The 16,450-nt window shown below is 25.6% G+C and overlaps 1 long non-coding RNA gene across 1 annotated transcript; it reads right to left on the reverse strand.

Annotated features, from left to right (window-relative positions):
- Window positions 1-5,439: 5,439 nt before the first annotated feature.
- On the reverse strand, window positions 5,440-5,869 carry LOC135922507 (uncharacterized). The gene is made up of 4 exons (XR_010570938.1): window positions 5,820-5,869; window positions 5,693-5,758; window positions 5,551-5,637; window positions 5,440-5,510 (listed from the first exon to the last, which is right to left on the reverse strand). It is a non-coding gene; the product is annotated as an uncharacterized LOC135922507 (long non-coding RNA).
- Between the last annotated feature and the right edge of the window lie 10,581 nt (window positions 5,870-16,450).

The following is a 16,450-nucleotide window of genomic DNA, read 5'->3' on the forward strand; positions in this document are numbered from 1 at the left end:
GAGATTGTAAGGGCTAGCGACGCCCCTATGGCATCCCTTTAAATGTAATTTAAAAGGGGATAGGCATTCTATCAGTAAACTTATATTCATTTCAAACAATTTAATAATAATGCATTCATTGTAAATGAGGGGGTTATTAATTGAATTCAAGTTCTAGTGACTGTTTTAGATTCACAATTTGATATTTGGTAGTAGAGCATTAATATATTAAGTTATTTTTTAAAAATTTATGAAGGGAGTACAATTATAAATAAAAAGATGTTATTGATAATGTGGGAATATCGCTGCATTAGGGGGTGGTTTTTGAGGGGGGTTTGAATCCAGTAAAAATCCTGTTATGTAGACGTTGAGCATATAAGTTAGCAGTAATCTGCTTTTTTTCCAGCAATCTGTTATTTAATCAACTTTAAATCATATTTGATTTTAAATTGTAAACATCTGATCTTACTAGAAATGAATTCCAGCATGCTTATTATATCTATCTTCCTTTGAATCATTTATAATTTATATAAAAAATTTATGGAGATTATAAATTTGCAAAATTGTCTGGAATTTTTAGTGTTGGGGTAGGTATTCCAAACATTATGCAATACATTTCCTGTAAAATTTGATTTTTAATTTCAAAAAATGTGCTCAAAAATCATATAAAGTTGTAAAATATTACATTGCTCGAAAAAATTTATTGCCGTTAATATAAATTTTCTTTAATTATTAATTATAAAAAAATCATTAAAAATAATTTTCTTTAATTATTAATTATAAAAAAATCATTAAAAATATATAACATAATTTATTTATATTCTAAAATTATATATACATATATAACATTATTAATATAAAAGCATTTCAAAAATTCATTTGCAAATTTGCTATTTAGGCCATATTGTAGTAATGTCGCTTTGAAAATAACAAAAATTTGATTTCTTTGTTTATGCAACAGATATGGCGGGAATGTCGTGTCGCGTCGCTAAAGCTCACTATGAATAGTCATAGGTAATTGCATATATTTGTATTTTGTCGTGTCGCTGTCGCTTACTGTGAATGCACCCTAACATAGACACTAATAACAACCTTAAACAACAATTAAATGCAATTTGCGTTGCTCAAGCATATGATGGTGCAAGTGTTATGAAAGTTCATCTTTCAGGAGTCCAGGAAAGATATCGCAAAAATCATAAAATGGATATATAAGTGCCCTGCTATTCGCATATACTCAACCTGTATTGATCTCTGCTTGCAAATCAGTACCTCAGTCTAGGTAGTTTTTTCAATGTATTAGAAGGTATTAATGCTTTTTTCTCAATATCGGTTATCCATCATAATAAATTTATTGATTATAAATTAAAATTAGGGTTAAAATTAGTGTTGTTAAACGGTTCGATTTGAGCCGATTTTTAAAAACGACCGACTCAATATTTTATCTATAAGAAAATAACTTAAGTCTGAAGATTTTTCTCATAGATGGCACAAAGGTTTATACATTTATTAGCTAAATCTCAAAGCTTTGGTATTATTTTTCTGGCCAAAATCTTGTGTTAGCCATTTTTAAAAATCGGCTCAAATGGAGCCATTTAATAACACTAGTCAAAATCGAAAAATATTGATGCCTTGAGTTCAACACGTTGGGGATTCCTTTTTAGAACGATAGAGGCAGTAAAAATGACTTTCCTTGCAATTATTTCTTATCTATGAAATATAGAGCATGGTGATATGGTGAAAGCAAAGGGAATTTTATATATACAATTATGTGTATTTATTTTTGCAAAAATCAGATTCAGACATATCAACAGCATTGGCTCTTATTGAGTCTCTTATCATTTCTTTCTCAAGAAATAATTCGTATTTATCTTCATTATTTACCTAAGCAAATTAATTTTGCAATTAATATAATATAAAAATAAGAAATAAAAGAACAAATATACCTTAGACCAGTGGCGTAGCTAGGAATTTTCCTTAGAGGGGGTTCACATATAAAAGCCTCGGGGGCTTCGCCCCTCAGACCCCCTTTAACGGGCCTTCGGCCCTTTTGCCCGGCCTTCGGCCGGGTTTATCTTAAAAATCATATTGGTTTTTCTTATAATATAAAAGTCCTAGAATTATTAATTATTTTAATTAGTGTTGTTAAACGGCTCGACTTGAGCTGATTTTTATAAACAGCTAACTCAATATTTTTGCCAAAAAATATTGTTCAAGCCTAGAGATTTCTTGAATAATATAAAACTTGTATCTCCATGAGCAAAATTTTCTGGCTAATATATTGAGTTAGCCATATCGGCTAAAATTGAGCCATTAACCACTAATTTTAATTAAAATAACACATTGACACAATTTTATTGATATACGTTTCATTTTATTATACTTTTAGAAGTTATTTACAAATAAAAAGCGATTATTTAAAATTTAAATATTATATTGATTTAATTATAAATATTATATTGCTTTAATTATAAATATTATATAGCTTTAATTATAAATATTATATTGCTTTAATTATAAATATTATATTGCCTTAATTATAAATATTAGTATTATACATATAAATTGCTTTATTATAAATATTATATTGCCTTAATTATAAATGATATATTTTATAATTAGTAAACACATTAAAAATATAGATCAAAAAATAAATGTTTTTTTTAAACTGTAAATTTAAGTCGATATCCTTCAAAGTGAAAAAATCAAAATTGTGTTGGCAATATTTTTTTACCAATATATGATACAGTGAAAGGGGGGATATTTTTTACCAGATGTTAAAACAAAATAAAATGATACTATTATATTTTTATTTTAATCATACTTAAACATTAATCTATGTTAAAAAAATATTAAACAACTTTTTTAAATGTCACACTTACATAAAAAAAAATTTTTATAAAAAAATATAAAAAGTTTTGTCATCACATATTTTCTTTTACTTAGTTAACGATATTTTATGTATAATAATTTTAAATATAATGATAAATTATTCATTTAAGTTGTAAGATCTTAGTCAGAATCTTTTATTTCTGAAAATAGTTTTTTTCTCTCACTTTATTTTATCATATTTGAGACATAACTTTAATTTAATATTTTATTCAATTCGTATATGTAATACATATAATTATATATAATAAGAAATATATTCGTAATTACACTAATACATGAATATTAATTAATAAAATATGAAATATTTAATGATAGTTCATAGTCATAAATTGCTTGCTTAAGTAGTACCTATAAATATTAAAAAATGTTAATCGTAATTTATTATATAATTAGATTACTTTAGTCAAGAGGTAGTCCAGATAGCCCAGCTCCAAATAATGTTGCATATGATTATAGAAATTTGTAAAATCATATGGAATAAATTGATTCATTATTTGATTAATATTATTTATTATATGTTCCCTTGTACTTGATCTGGGAATTAATGACCTGTACTTGTTTTTGAAAACCCCGAAAAAATTTTCAATTGGGTTTAATTGTGGTGAGTATGGGGGAAGATATTCAATTCTCTCTTTATAGTCATCAATTAGATGACTTTTATGTATTGACGCATTGTCCATAACTAATATGGCATCTGGTGGTAATATACTAATAATATCCATTAATGAATTTCGGAATAACATACCATTATATGATCCTTCGATGATTTTATAATGGATAACTCCACAAATTCCTATAGTGCAAAGTACACTTACATTTTTCCCTTTTGAGGGTGGCACCTTTATTGATGGTCTAACGTTGAGTGGTGCCCAAGCATAGACAGGTACAACATGAAAATTGATGCCTGTTTCGTTGAGAAAATAGAGTCTTTCTCTGGAAATGTTCAGCAATTTGCGGCAATACACCTGTCAAATATTGATAGCTCCTGGTGTATTCCTGCGATCTGGTTCTTTCCCAGCTCTTTTTTTGGACCATCGGATGTTTTTGGAGAACCAGAGGGCAAATTCTCAATTATATCCTTCACCGTGAAGGTATTATTGTCGATTAGCAAATCCATAATTTGCCTTTCAATATTTGCTGTGTCTTTAATTTTTCTCCCCCTTTGTTTAAGCGAGAATTCCTTTAGGGGCTCACGAATAATTTCTGGGAATGTATCCCGTTTTATTTTATGTATTGATGCCTTCGACATATTAACAAATTTAGCAATGTCCTTAACCTTCATCTGTTCTTCCTCTGGCATTGCTAATATTTTCATTACCATTTCAATTTTATCTTTGTTCCAACAATTGTATGTTCTTTTGGGTTTAGGAATGGATGATATTTGAGAATGATTTATATTTTCATTAATAGTTGCTAAAGAATTATTATTTGCAGAAATATTAGAATGTGATTGATAATTTTCCATATAATTCCCATCTGAGATTGGCAAAGAATAATTTACAGAAGTACTTGAGAGTAAAGGAGATGTATTATAAAGAATGTGGTCTATATTAAACATTATAAGATTGAAAAATTAATTAATATTAAATTAAATATACAAAAATATTAAATTACGTAAATGATATGTGAAAATATATGTTTTTTTTAAAAAGTTTTTTTTTTAAAAAAAGTTGTTTATAATTTTTTTAACATAGATTAATGTTTAAGTATGATTAAAATAAAAATATAATAGTATCCTTTTATTTTGTTTTAACATCTGGTGAAAAATATCCCCCCTCTTCACTGTAGATGTTTAAAATTAATATTGAGAAACCTAGGCTAATAATCATAGATGACATGTTAGCTTTGGAACCAACTTTTGATTATTATAAGTATAAAGTAATAGACTATATCACTTGTAGTAGGTGATGGTTCTAAATGATCTAGTATAATTGGTTGTCTATTATTCTTTAGTTTTCTGGAGTATGTGGGAATTGCTAAGATTTTAAATAAATATAATTTAAATAAGACTAATACCTGACATGAGTGGAACTTCATTTCCATTTAAATTCTCCCTAGATTTTTTAGATATATCTAAAATTTTAATGTAACTATTAATAAGTAATTGATTACATTACATTTATTAGATAGTGATTTGTTGTGACTTAGTGTATTTTTTTGTTTGTTATCACTATTTTTTTTACCCCTTGGTGTGAATATTAATTGAGATATTCCTATAAAAATAAATTAAAATAAAACAACATATTAGATAACCTTTAAATTCTAAATTGATACAGCCTATAATATTTTGTTGACTACTATCATTCTTCTTTAATGTGATACTTGATATACCTAAAATTATGATATAAATATTTAAAGGTAATAGTTAACATTACTTTTACTAGGTAGAGATTTGAAGTGATCAAGTGTATTTAGCTTATTTTTATCATAATTTTTTATAGAATATCTAGGTATTTCTAAAATTTAAATGAATACATTTAAATAAGGTCATATAAGTTCATAAAATACCTGAGGTGAGTGGTAAATTGTTGCTTATGATATCAAGTTCATCATTTGATTTTCTATATTAATTAGTGATTTGGTGTGTTCATTTTGTTGACTATCATCATTTTTATTAAATGTAATACTTGATATATCTAAATCTATAATAAAAAATATTTAAATCTTAATAGATTATATAACTTGTACTAGGTAGTGATTTTATATGGTCTTTGGGTATATAAATGAGTGTATCAAGATCATTTTCTTCCCTCCTACGTTTGGGTATATCTTATAAATGTCAAAATATTTTGGTTAGCCAAAATTATTTAAAATAATAAATTACCCAAAGTGGTTTGTACTGGCAATTTTAATTTAGTTAAAACTATGACTAGGTGTTTAATTTTAAATTCTAAAATAAAAATAGTTAGCTATTAATTTTAAATATTTTTTATATTAAATGATATTTTGACCTGGTGTATTTACATCATCCTTATTATTTTCAATAGAGCCTATAATGCATAAGATATTAATTAGTACACTGGATTAAATATTTTTTAACCTCAAAATCATGAGAAAGTAGATTATGCACTATTTTATTTCATATTATTATTTTCGAACCATATCTTCGATAAATTATAATAAATATTTTTTTAAATATGCATAAATAATATATTATTATAATTTATTAGATTATTATCAATGACTTTAAAATAATATACAGAATAATTTTTATATATATAAAAGTTATAATATCCTTCCACAAACATCAAAACCAGAAAAATATAAATATTCATGGTATTTATTTGATATAAAGTCACTTTTTTTGAATCTTTTGAACGAATAATCTAAAAAAATTGCTCTGAGGGGGGGGGGTAGATTATGCACTTTTTTATTTCATATTATTATTTTCGAACCATATCTTGGATAATTTATAATAAATATTTTTTTAAAAATGCATCAATAATATATTATTAAAATTAATAGATTATTATCAATGACTTTAAAATAATATACAGAATAATTTATATATATATATAAAAGTAATAATATCCTTCCACAAACATCAAAACCAGAAAAATATAAATATTCATGGTATTTATTTGATACAAAGTCACTTTTGAGTCTTTTAAACGAATATTCTAAAAAAAAATTAATTGTTCTGGGGGGGGGGTCCAAACCCGAACCCCCCCCCCCCCCGTAGCTACGCCAATGCCTTAGACCATTTTAAATGATTCTATTTAAATAGATATTATTGTTTCTCCTAATTATTCCGATCAAACAAAAACTTTTTATAAGTGTCATGTCTTTTATCCAATTTTGGATATTATAATAAATGAATTAAAACAAAGATTTTATCAAGAAAACACAGATATATTAATAGCTAAAAGTGTTTTGCATTCCTCCCCCCCCCCCTTTTTTTTTAAATAGTGATATCATTAAATCATTTATCTAAACATTATAATCTTATTGACCCAATGGAAGAATAGGCAATATTAAAGGTTTATATTTTAACCTGTAATAAAAAATGCAAATCTATGTGTAAATAAATAATAGATTTGATAAAAATCGTACCCATCGATATATTTTGTATACATAATTGCTTTAAAATTGCGCTAATTAATCTTTTAATTCATCCTCATGTGAAAGATGATCGTTTTCAGCATTAAAACGGGTAAAAACATATATTCGATCGACAATGGGCCTGGAAAAATTAAATTCGTTGGCTCTATTGAGCATAGAAAAAATACTATAATAACATTTTTATGGATCACTTTATAAATGAATATGCAACAATAACTAACCGGCGTAGAGAACCTATTTTATCAAATAATTTAACCTTATAATTTATATCATGAAACGCAATTTTAGGCGTTAGTATCTGTGAGTAAATATATAGTTTAATATTTATTTTATAAATTTTTTTTATCATTATCCAAAATTAGCTAAAAGACATGGTACTTATAAAAAATTTATTTTTGATATAGGGAAAAATCAGAAACCAACAGTAAATACTTACTTTTGATATGACCGCCTGTTTCTACAAAAAAATAATTATAAATATTTGAATACATTGACAATACAATAATATATAGGATCTTAATTGCTTTTATCATATCACTCTGGTCCTCATTTTCTAGCTACTAAATAATTCATTTCTAATATGCCATACTTACCGTGTAAATAACTCAAGGCTTCAATATATTTGCACAATTTTTTCTAAAGATTCTTAGTGCTTTTGTTTTATCAATTTATCTAACATAATAAATTCTGATATGAGTTACATCGTGAGCGTCATGGTTATGACTATAAATTAACCAGCATCTATTATTTGTATGACAATGCAATTTAAGATTATTACTCCTGCTGCTGAGAGCATATATTGCATAATCTAAATGAGCAATAACTGTCTAGTCGGTTATATATCATTAAAAATGGATAATCTATTAGAAATTTAATTTCTTACAATAATTTTCTCGATTAATTATCTAGCTTCATAATATCATCTAGGTCTAACCACCATATAGTCGATTAATGATTGTTACTGCCCCAAGGTTGTACCTATCATTCGTATTTTGTTTATTTTTCAATTGGATAAGTACTACCAAATTTATTTATAATATATATTTGCAAAATAAGGATTTTTCTAGAGCGTCGATTACCATTCGATGGTTCTGGGTCCGAATCCCAAAGATCATCTTTTTTTCTCATTTCAACTTGGTGGTTCCGTCCTTGGGGGGATAATATATAAGAGACCGGACTTGACCATGTGATACGGTTATAATTTATGTTAAAAAAAATTAGATTTTAATTAATTTTGCTCGGTATTTAGCAAATTAGGTTGGTATTTAGAAAATTTTGCTTACTAACTATCATTAACCCATATAGATTTGGATTAGTCGTTTATATTATCCTCTTTAATAATCATTGATTTGGCTAGGCCTAAAATTTTTCCTTATTAATCAATTCCAGAGTTGTCAAAGGATCGAATCAAAAGTTCGCCGATCCTGGATTCGATCCTAAATTTGTCAATTTTCCCGAATTTATAATCCTGACTTAAATTGAGGATCGTGATTTAGATCTTTTTTTTTTTAATTTTCGATCCCGATCTTTTTAAAAATTAATTTTTTACCTAAAAAGCAATAAATAAAATAAAAATTTTGAAAATTAAATTAAAATATTAATTTTTAAAAAAATATCTATCTACATCATATTTTATCAACTTCCATTCCACCATATTTTATTAACAATTTCCTAAATTTTATCTAGAACGAGATTTATAGACTACAAGTTTTATTTATTAAATTATATTATATATAATATAAATAAATTCTAGGTTTTAATAATTTCCTCCATTATTGATTTAGAAAATAAGATATAAGTGAGAATGATAATCTTTTATCATTTCATAATTTATGTAAGTATTTTACTTTATGTAAAATGGATGGAAGTAACTATACAATGATCAGTGTAAACTTTATGTAAGAACAAAATATCTTCTTCAAAGATTAGTTGTTCAAACCAAAAAGGCATTTAGAAGTAAATAATTCTTATAAAGATACATTTTGTCGAATACGTATATTGAATTAATTATAAATTTAAAGAAATTTGAATATAAATTTTGTAAAGATAAAATGTTTAAATTGTAAAGTTAATCTAAAGGTTAAATTTTAGAAAATTAAAGGACAATTATATAAAATAATATCGATGGTATGAAAATTTTAGTGGTATAAATAAATATAGAGATAAAAAATGTAATACCAAGAAGAAAAAAAAAGGAAAACCTTTTTTTATAATTTTTAGTTTGTCTTTCATTTTATATTTTTAAGTTTTAGTTATTTATGTTATTTTAGATTTTGACTATATTTAATAAATTAAATTGGCATCTTCAATTTGTGTTCATATTAAATATTCAACTTCTAATAAATTTTTTATAATTTATTTGTGAAGAGCATAACAATATGCATATAATAAGAATAAATAATTAATAAAATATTTATTGATATGTTAATAAGGGCTAAGTTTTGCAGATACCTGATTTATATGAATGAACACTTATTTAATAATAAATTAATTTATGACAGTAACATATTGGCAGCAATAAATCACCCAAAATTTAAGCTAAATTGGCTTTATATTAATCTGCCATAAAATCTGTTGGTGAAATGTCAACTGCCCTTTGGGAAATAAGCAGGATCAACCACATGTAGATGCTTCAAATGAATATATGGATAAAATAGATACCTTCTTTGGGAAAAATTCTTCACAAATGCTCGTTCAATTAATTTTTTTTTATTCAAATGATGATTCAATGAATATTTTTAATACTTGTGTTAATTAAAAAAAATATTATTGAATATAACACCTTTGCCATCAAGCGCTCCTGTGGAACGCGTATAGTAAAGCTAAACATGTGTTTAATTAAAGACGTGGATGTTTAAATGATAATAACTTAGAAAATTTTTTATTAAAGGATAATTTTAATTATAAATAAATATATTCTAATTGTTATTATATTATTATTCAATTGCAATAAATTTATACCATATTTAATTTATATTTATATTAGTTAATTTTGCATCGATTAGAAATTTCCTCCAGAAATTTAAATAAGAAAAGGATCGCGATCCTTCCTCTTTTTTTGAAAATATCGTGATCGGGATTCGATCTTTTTAAAAGGATCAATTAACAAGCCTGGTCAATTCTATAAAACATTGTCTAAAATGGTAACACAGCTTTATATTAGTTTAATAACCTTTTGTCAATGTAGTTTGCTAAATTATATCGCCCTGTGTGGTTTTTAAAAACTATTATCAATTGAGGTTAACCTTTTTTATCACTTGTAATTCTTTAGACAGAGATTTTTTTATATTCGCAATCGAAAATATTTAATATTGTAATAAATGGATAAATATTTTATATTAAAAAATATTATATTTAGAAATATCTTGTATTGTTCTACTTTTATTATTTGTATAATAAATGACAAAAGATTATGATAATTGTTCAGAGTTTACAAATTTCAATTAAAAAAGTAAAATATATTAATATAAAACCCGGCCGCCGAAGGCGGGACAAAAGCGGGTCAAAGGCCCGCAATACAGGGAGTATGGGGGCGAAGCCCTCATATTTTTTTTTAGTTGAGCCCCCTGAAATTGTAAAGGCTAGCGACTCCCCTGATTTGTTTTTTTTTAACAAGTGGTGCAAGAATTATAGAATCACATTTTTATGTGTTTTAAAAATGATTATAGACATTATCGATTGTGCTATAATTATGAGAATCATAATTTTGTGTGGGAATTAATGATAACATAATTGAATTGTTTTTTAACAACGAAAGTGAACAAACATGAACAAAAAAGAAGAATAAAAAAAATATTTAGTTGTTTTTGAACATTTGAGTGAGCCGCATAAAGGAGAAGATAAGAAGACATTTTATTTTGCTTAAAGAACATGTGAGTACAAGAATTCATTAGTAAAATGAAATAAATGCGTAATGTCACAAGAAGAAAAAAATATTTTTTTGGGTAAAAATTTACAACAAAGAGATTTTTAGAATCAAAATAATCAAGAGAATTTTAGATTTGAATTCAGCTTTAGACATGGATGACAAAAGATGAGGATCAAGATAGCTAAAGGACAACTACAGGCAAATGGTTCAATGAAGATATGGATCTAGGCTAATTGAGGGTAAAGAGGTGGTAGAATTTGACATAATAATATAAATTATTTAGAATATTTGGGCTATGTATTATTAATTTAAAATTTAGAGAAAAAAGTGAGCAATTCAGGATTAAGAGAGAAGCAATGACATATGTCATCGAGAGAAGTTAAGCAATTTAATAGATTATGTTAGGCAGAATTGGAGTAGATGCGGAAACTTAGACTTAAGATGAATTAAACATATTTATATAATTTATTTTGGTATATTTGAACTATGTATTTTAAATTTAAAAATGAATTTAAAAAAAAAGCATTAAAATATTTTAGAAGTTATGAAGGGTCTAATAGAATAATTTAGGTAGAAACGACTAGGACATAAGACTAAAAAGATCAAATTAGGATAGATAAACAATAGAATCGATGAAGTCGACGATCATAGGGACAAGAATTCGTGGAAACAATCGTTAATCGCTGATCATTATCGCCAATGATTTACCGAAACTTTAGTATAGGATACGAAAGTCGAGTATAGGGACAAGAATTCGTGAAAACAATCGTTAATCGCAGGCCAATTATTGTCAATCGTTTACCGAGATAAAGCGCTAATCATTAGTTACAAGAGACCATTAGAAACAAACGAAAACTAGGATAATTTATCAAAGAATTTAAGGCGGACTTTAGAAGAAACAGAGCTGTAAGAAAGACTAGTATCAATCGATAATTGTTGACTAGCAATTGTGAATCGTTGAAAAGCAAGTGTTAATCTGATTTGTCAAACGCCTACCGAGATTAAGAGATAATCATTTACCGGGGATGGACAAGCAACAGAAGATAGGATCCAAGAGTTTCAATCTGTTATTAAAAGAATAAAACTTTGTAAAGGCAATAAAGCGGTAATCGGATACAAACGAAGCAAAAATACGAGACAGGAGGCAATTGTAGTTAGAACATAGAATACCAGTCAATATGTGATTAAAACAAGTCATCGGATAAAGAATAAAAGAGAAAGGGAAGTATGTTATTTGTAGAATGGTGGGTCTAAGTCTAACTTATGTGGATGAGTGTTGTAATATTCAGATGAATAATACGTTACACGAAAAATGTCTTATTCAAATTAGAAGAATATTAATATTATTATGTAAATGAGGATTAAAGTAAAGATATATATTTGAGATTTTATGAATATTATAATACTTTTCAATTTTTGTTTTATTTTAATTTTTATAAATTTTTAATATATCGTTTATAATGTTAATTTTGTATATTTTTACTCTATAATTTATTATTTTATAATTGACGTAGAGGAATAAAGGAAAATATAAATTTTGTTATTTTGGTTTCGATTTTCATACTCTTCCTTATTTAATCCATTATCTTTTTTTATTTAGATTAAACTATGTTTTTTATCCTCTCCCAAACCTTTCAATTCTAACAAAAATGAAGAGGCTACCAATGATGGTTGATTATAATATTCATTTGATTTTTGTTTTTTATCGCAAAAATTGTCACCCAAGATTTTTACCTTGAAAAGGGAGACATGTTATATTATTACTATTTTTATATAAACCAGTAGAAAGCCCGTCAAAAATGACGGGGAATGAGATTTTTATTTATTTTTTGCGATAGATGTCATGCCAGGTTCAAGCTCACAATATTAGGAAGCATCCAAGATCTTATAATTTAAAAATAGTTTATCAAGCCCAGCTCAACCCTTAATAATTTGTAAAAGATATTCCCAAGTCAGGTGCAAGCTAATATTAATTTTAAGGTTCTAAGCCCAGTCCTACCCATTATAATTTTGAAAATTTTTTCCCGCCTCGGAGATAGTTAAATTTTAAATATCATCACATGAACGGGAAATATCTGATTTACTAATTAGTCTAATAAAGAAAAAAAAACAGGTAAATTCCGTATTAAGGGAAACTGGGAAGGCCTGGGCAACCACTTATTAGAGAATCATGACAAATAAAATAAAAATAACCGACTCTTATACTTTTTTGTAATATGATCAATTAAAATTATATCTAAAAATTTTGTTGTTTATTTTATAAGGTTATTGTTGTTTTTCAGATAAATTTAATGTATGTCTTGCATTTCTGAAATTATTTGTCAAAGAATTTGATAAGGGATATATATTTTTTTATGTTAAGTAAAAAAAAATGCTGTCTATTTAAATTACAAAAATGCCATTAAACACTAATGAAACTTATATGCAAATTATTTATATATTTTTTATGATATTTTTTTTTATTGACATATAAATTTAGGATAATTTTTTAAAAAAATAATAAGGAATATTTATTATGTATTTGATAAAATTAAGAGCAAATCCTTGTTGACATTTTAATTTTTGATGGAAAAAGTGACAAAATAAATCTGGGCAATTAATGTATAATTTTATATCATTTAGGGTTGTAGATGGAAGTAATGACGGATTACCAAAGCAGTGTACAAAACACAATACGTCCTGATAAATATGATATGCCTATGAACGCAAAACGATATTTCTGTCAATGTCAGCATTGGTAACCCCCTCTAAAATAGAATCATGAACGACAATGTTAACTAAACCATAAAACGGTAGTAAGTATTGTTATAGGCCACGACAGAACTACTGCATATTTTTCCATTAATAAAGTTGATGAAATTGGCTGTACTTACATTCAAGTTTTAACACGCAAAACGATATTTCTGTCAATGTCAGAATTGGTATCTCCTTCTAAAATAGAATCATGAACGACAATGTTAAACCATAAAACTATTGTTATAAAGGTCACGACAGAAATACTGCATATTTTTCCATTAATAAAGTTGATGAAATTGGCCGTGCTGTACATTCAAGTTTGAACATTCCTCTAAATATTCATGAAAGTTTCTCAGAGAATCGGATAAAGTAATATTTATATTAACTCCTAGTGAAGTGAATGATCGTACAGAATTAAATGTTTATATTTGTTAAAAAATAGGCGGAGGTGGCATAGGGATTGTGGTAGTGGTGATAGAAATATCATTTGGAGAAATGGGTGAAAATAAAATAAACATAGATATAAAACATAAGATAAAAAAAAATAAACCTCCAGATGAGTTCATTTCAAGCATAGTTCTTTATTATTTTGTCTACCAGTAAAACTCTAGAACGGGTAAGGCGTTTGTTTAATCGTCATTATTTTCTTTGCTTATCTTTAATAATCGATTCATCATGTTTTGTAGCAATGTGAGGGATTAGGGTTAGCCTAGACAAATAAAGAAATCAGGCAAAAATATAAATAAACTATTGTTGAAATTAAACAAACATGAAAATAATGTAAACCAGTAGATGGGTCAATTAGATGCATATATCTAGTAGTTGGAGGGCTATCATCAAAAAATTTTTTTGGGGGACTTATCAAGCCTATTATGATATTCTAAAGGTTTATTTTGCATTTGTTTATTATTAATGGCTGATATATCAATATTTTAACAATTATAAAGAGGAAATAAGATGGGGATAGTTTTCTAAAGTAAAAAAAAATAATTATCAAGTTAATTTTATAAGGTAGGAATAAAATTAAATACCATTCGGAGACCAATTGGCAAACTTAAAAAAAAAATAGGAACCTTGTGAATAGGTATAGAATAATTTAAATAATATATAAATACCGTAATATGTATTTTTTTGGAATAAATATAAAATCCTAAAAATAGAAACCCCCGTTTAGTATTTTTTATTGAAATAAAAAGGAGTATTGTTAAAAAAGGTAGGAACCTTAAGAATAAATACATAATTTACAAAAAGGAAAGGTGTATACACTTTTAAAATTAATTATATTTTATTTTTAAAACCTGTATGTTTTATGCTGCATTTAGTTTTGTAATAATGCAGTTTTATGAAATATTTAATGATAAATCGATAATATCAAACATTATTTTTTACTAGGAATATGCGGAAAAGACTTTTGTTAAAGATGATGTCGAGGATATCTGTAAGTTTTATCAAGAAATGTCTGTTTTATTTATATTGTTGATAATATCGATTTTCGTTTTTATTTTGTAACATAAAACTAACTTCTATTTTTTTATTTCTTCAACTTAAACTTAGTTTCAATTTTTCATATCCTAAGGTTATATTGTATAATTTTAAAAATTTTTTATATTATTACTTCTGATGGTTCAAATAATATACATTAATTATTTTGGGTTAATGCAATTTAACTAACACGTTAATATTATAACTTAATTTGATACGTAATTTTTTATATGACAATGTGTTTTTTCTCAATTAGATCATTTTTTGAGCGCTTTTTTAAAAATTTCTTATGATATGCATAAGATGTTGCTGTTAGCCTTTGAGCATTTATAATTTATAAAATCTATAAAACTAATATAAATTGAATTAAGTTCAAAAGTTCATGGCAAAATTGTCCGAAATTCATATGGTAGGTATTCCAAACATGATGAAATACATTTCCAGTAAAATCAAATTTTTAAATTTAAAAAACGCACTCAAAAAAGGATTTAAAGTTGAAAAAATAACATATTGTTGCTAATATATATAAAGAACAAATTTTTATATTGAAAGGACTACTTTTCAATAAAACATAGTTTAACAATAACTAAATATATAATGAAATCTAGCTCGTTGATTCTGAAAATATGATTTTTTATATTATAATTAATTTTATGCGTTCATTCTTAAATACAATTTCATATATAATAATAAAAAGATTAGACAATGAAGAAACATGCTAATGAATCTAATAAATATTTAATGAATATAAGGATATTCAAAATAATTTTATAATACAAAAATCGATCATTAAATTAAAGTTTAAAAATTTCATAAAAAAATAAATTCAGAAATTCAAATTTTATCAAAAGGAGATTATAGTTAAAATAATATTAACTTAGTTATTTAATGTAAAATTCACATAAATGAAATTTTTAAAATAACAAAATCTAACTCCTACTATAGTAATATCATGTCAAAACAGTTAAGAGGTGCTGAAAAATTACGTGGACCAAATTCAGGAAAGGAACCCTGAGCCAGCTAAAAATTTAGGAAAGGGTGATGATATATAATATAGATTTATTTCGTTTTTTATAAATATTATAAATTGGCAAGAAATGTATTTTATTTTTATCATTATTTATTTTCTGCAAAAAATGATGATTATTATTATCATTTTTTTCTTTGATAATTGCTAATTCATAAAATGAAAAATATACAGTAATACTAACCAATATCTGTGTTTTTTATGATCTGGCCAATTTTATTTGCCAAAATGAATTTGATATTGGAAACGAATCCCCGCAACGTGTCATCAAAATATCACACTGCTTAACAACTATAAGTAATAAATTTGATTTTCATGGGGGGGGGGATCCGCATCAAATTCGTTTTTATTCCATTTTTTTAGAAGAGCACAAGCCTGAGTGATTAAAGTTTTCGCTATAAATAGCT

Source organism: Gordionus sp. m RMFG-2023, chromosome 1, assembly GCF_954871325.1.
Source record: "Gordionus sp. m RMFG-2023 chromosome 1, tfGorSpeb1-WG-v2, whole genome shotgun sequence".
Classification (NCBI taxonomy): Eukaryota; Metazoa; Nematomorpha; class Gordioida; order Chordodea; family Parachordodidae; genus Gordionus; species Gordionus sp. m RMFG-2023.